This window comes from Cervus canadensis, chromosome 6 (assembly GCF_019320065.1).
Source record: "Cervus canadensis isolate Bull #8, Minnesota chromosome 6, ASM1932006v1, whole genome shotgun sequence".
Taxonomy (NCBI): Eukaryota; Metazoa; Chordata; class Mammalia; order Artiodactyla; family Cervidae; genus Cervus; species Cervus canadensis.
The window spans coordinates 25,122,876-25,127,809 of NC_057391.1; positions in this window are offsets into that span (position 1 = coordinate 25,122,876).

Below are 4,934 nucleotides of genomic sequence, written 5' to 3' on the forward strand. Positions count from 1 at the left end.
CCCTGGGGCAAATGAGGTTTTCCGGAGGGCCCGAGATAGACTTTCCCAGAGCAGCAGCTAGCACTGTTAAGTCTCTTGTCTGTTCTCTTTTATTCCCTCCGGCTCTCTGGCAGAGCGCAGTCTCTGCTTAATTCCAACATCTCCCTCCCCCTCTTGTCAGTACTCACCGGGAGAGGCGGGTATAGCTTGGGCGGTTCGGTTGGAGCGGGATCCTGGAAGTGTTGGCCAGAGGCTTCTGTCACCGGGATCGGAGCCTGCTCAAACGGCGGCTCTACGAACTCCGGGAAAGCTGGCGGAGGAGTAGCGGCTGTTGCAGAAACTTCACCTGGCCCTGGATCGGGCATTAAGGCGGCCTCCAGTCCTGGTGAAGCACTGGGAGGCAGGCGTGTCATTATCCAGCATGGGGGAGGGGTCAGGTCATCCCCGTCCAAATCCTGTAGAATTTCCTTTTTTATCATCAGTCAATTTTTGTGCCCTTAATATTTTTCCCTTTCCCTTCTGGATACAGAACCTTGTCCAAGTAGGAGGGTCTCAAGCTAACCCTAGCCATGAGTCAATAGATGGATATTGATCCAGGTGTCCTGGCTCTCTTGTGACTTTAAGTTTACGGTGTTCTCTGGTGGCCATCCTGCTCCCATAGGGGTCCATTCGACCTCACAGAGTATGTGGAGGCAGTTAGGCTTTATCTTCACCCCATAGTCTCCTCCTAATCCCTCTTAAAATTTTTAATCATGCACTCCGATACAGTTGCCTTAGATTCACTTTCCCCCATCTTGCTTACCTTTTCAGACCTTCTTCTACTTTTTCTTTTCGTTCTGTCTACGAAGTTCTCAGTACCCTATGTACTTCTGATATTTCCACTCAGTGACACTTAAATTGCCATTCTGCCTCCTTCCTAATTAGGGCGAGAAGAGCCTTACCTGCCATATCCCAGAGGGAGAAGGGGGATCAGCGTGTCTTCACCTGCTGGTCAGCACAGCTGAACCAGAACATCACATGGTCCGAGATTGTTTCTCCCTTAAAGTCCATTCTGCCTTGGTGGGCTTGATCAGGTGCGGATGAAAACACAGATGGGTTAAATATCTCATGTCCCAGGCCATCTCCAGAAAAGCCAATTCATACTCACTTCTGTATCCCCCTCCTTCTAGCCTAACAGTTCTGAGGGGGTCAAGAATTTCACAGCAGACAGGACACCTCCTGGGGGAGGGCAGAATACGAGCATACAAGGACCAGTTTCCTATCCTAAAAATCCCCTGGCGATCGCTTGGTAATAATTTTCCCCGAGACGGCGTGGAAACACCTCCTAAATGACCTTCACAAATTTCCTTCCTAAACCCTAGCACGCTCGTAGACCTGTGTACCAAGCAATCGCCACCTGCCTATTCCAGGCTCCTGTGGGTCCCCGCTCCTTCTAGCCCCTCCCAGGGGGGTGATCAGGCCCCCTCTTCCACCCTGCTGGGTGGGTTCCTCCTCACCTGAGCGCTCAGTTCCCTGCTGCCATCCACTACCTGCCAAAGCGAAGAAACCGGGCTTTGAAAGGCTGAATTCTTCCAGAGGGGCGAGGCGCCTTCCCCCCTCTAGGAGATTCAAGCTACAAAGCCTCGGGGTGGCCTCAAATGAGACCTGTCTCCTCAAAGCGAGGAGTTTCCCGGCCAATGCACCAAATGTTATAGCCACGCTTGCCGGGAAACAGACTCACTCAGAAGGACAATGCAGATAGTGGAGTGCAGTTTATTACACCGGCGGGCCCAAGGCAGAGTCTCCTCTTAACCAAGGACCAAAGGGTAGATTTCTTATAAAGCTAAACATAGTCTTACCATATGTCCAGCGATGGCACTGTTTGATATTTGCTGAAATGAATTGAAAATTTATATCCAAACAAAAATCTGCATATGAATGTTTATAGCAGTATTATTCATAATTGACAAAACTTGGAAGCAACCAAATGCCCTTCCACAAATGAGTGATATATACAGACAATGTAATATTATTTAGCAATAAAAAGAAATGGGCTATCAAACCATGAAAAGAATGGTAGAACTTTAAATGCATATTGCTAAACCAATCTGAAATGGCAATAAACTATATGATCTCAACTATATGACTGTTTGGAAAAGGCAAGGCTGGAGATGGTAAAATAGATTAATGGTTGCCAAGGGAAGGTTAGGGGCTAAGAATAAATCAATTGAGCATTGAGGACTTTTTGTGAGTATAACTATTCTGCATGATTATATGATGATGGATACATGTCATTATATCCTTCTCAATACCCATAGAATGTACAACACAAAGAATGTAGTGTAATGTAAACTGTCAGTCAGTCAGTCAGTTCAGTTGCTCAGTTGTGTCCAACTCTTTGCAACCCCATGGACTGCAGCACGCCAGGCCTCCCTGTCCATCACCAACTCCCAGAGAATGCTCAAACTCATGTCCATGGAGTGACGCCATCCAACCATCTCATACTCTGTCATCCCCTTCTCCTGCCCTCAAACTTTCCCAGCATCACGGGCTTTTCCAATGAGTCTGTTCTTCACAACAGGTAGCCAAAGTACCGGAGTTTCAGCTTCAGCATCAGTCCTTCCAATGAATATTCAGGACTGATTTCCTTTTGACTGGACGGTGGGATCTCCTTGCAGTCCAAGGGACTCTCAAGAGTCTTCTTCAACACCACAGTTCAAAAGCATCAATTCTTCAGTGCTCAGCTTTCTTTATAGTCCAACTCTCACATCCATACATGACCACTGCAGAAACCATAGCCTTGGCTACACAGACTTCTGTTGGCAAAGTAATGGCTCTGCTTTTTAATATGCTGTCTTAGTTGGTCATAATTTTCTTCCAAGGAGCAAACATCTTTTAATTTCATGGCTGCAATCACCATCTGCAGTGATTTTGGAGTCCAAAAAATTAAGTCTGTCACTGTTTCCACTATTTCCCCATCTATTTGCCATGAAGTGCTGGGACAGGATGCCATGATCTTAGTTTTCTGAATATTGAGTTTTAAGCCAACTGTAAACTTTAGTTAATAATAATGTATCACTATTGGTTCATCAGTTGTAGCAAATACACCACTCTATGGCAAGATGTTAATGTAGGAGGACTTTGGGGAGGGCATGTGAGGAGGAATATGGGGATTCTATGCATAATTTTTTGTAAATCTAAAACTGTGCTAAAAACTAAAGTTTATTCACTTAAAAAATACCAATTGAGATTTTCCAGTCTAATTTGGCACTATTTTGAAACTCCCCTAATTTGCTCAACTATCAGTTCACTATTTCTCAAAATTCCAAGTATGACAAGTGGCAAAGATGATGGTTCTCAAACTTATATTGGTGCCAAAAAGTCATTTATATAACATGCAATAACTCAATGAACATCCAAAGCAAACCTAAAATTCTCTAATCTTTGAGAAAAAAGAATATATTTTCAGAGTAAAAAGTTACTGCTCAATATCATATTGAATTTTTCAATTTCTCAGTAACTCTTCTGCAAATTGTAATAATTTACCCTTGGGAAAACCAATGTGCACAGAAGATCTGGTTTCCACTAGAAGAAATTATGGACAATATCCAGTCCTGCTAATTGACTTCCTTTCTAATGGTATGAACTATTTTTAACTCTCTGTATTAAGAAATGAAGAAATGGTGGCAATTCAAAAAGACTATTAACTTTCTGTGTGCTTCAGTCTCTTGCAGCTGCTGCTGAGTGAAGTGTGCAACTGAGCAGGTACCTAGAAAACCTGTTCTCCAAAGCCTAGCAACTGGTTCCAGTTTACTTCCAAATCTTCCTTCCTCTATCTCCGGTTTTGTTTTGAATGATTTTCACTAACATTTTTTTATATCCTCCTGGTCTCATTTTCATTATTTCAATTGTATTGTGAGGTGAATTTATCAAACAGCACTTATCTTTATTAAATTGATCTGTGAAGGGGCTTTAATTTTCCATTCTTTTTCTCTCCGAAATTAGATTCATGGAAATAAAAATTTATGTCTTAGCTATTTCATTCCAACAGACCACAATATGGCAGAGCAAGCTATCTTTATTTTTGGAAAGAACTGAATATCAAGTCTTAAAAATCATTAAAATTACTAAAAAAATAAAAGTTTATTGAGTACTCATTATGTACCAGAGTATGCTCTGATGTTTTCCATTTATTACTTCGCTTAATCCTCACAACAACACTATAAGGTAAGTACTATTATCATCCTTATTTTACAGATGAGGAAACTGAGGAAAAGAGAAATGAAATAACTCACCCAAGGACAACCTAACTAATAAATCAAGGAGATGGAGAACTGAACCCAGGTAGTCTGGTCCCAGAATCCATGCTCTTAGTTATGACATTATACTATTTATGAAATTGTTCTTATATTATTTTTCCTATTGCTTTCACTAATTTCAAATTTTTCTTAGAAATTAGAATTTCTTGTAAAATATAGAAACAAGAGGTAATATTTAGGAAAAAATATAAAATTATCTGAAACCCTACAAACTAAAGATCTTGAAGTATATAGTCTAAATATTTCCATACACATTTACTTTATATGCAGTGTTTTGTACTCTATAATCTCTTTTAACTTAATGACAAATTATGTATTTGGGTTAGTTTATCTGAACTTCTAATTTATTATATGTGCATCAAAAATGTTATGATAATAAATCCAAAAGTATTTAAAACTTTTCTTCCTTATTTATGTAGCAAATTGCTTTTTACAGGAACCTTGCTTATCAAAACTGTACTGTTCTTTTGAATTGCTGATCAAATATCTGATAATGTTTTTCTGCTCAGCAATATTTCTATACTATGTTTTATGTTAATACTCCACTGTAACTGGAGGGAAATTGTCAGATACTCTGTAGTGCCTATAAACGTTTTGTTTGAGGCAAAAGAGAAAGGTATCTTTCTAGTTTTATTGTATTAGGTTTAGAATCTAATT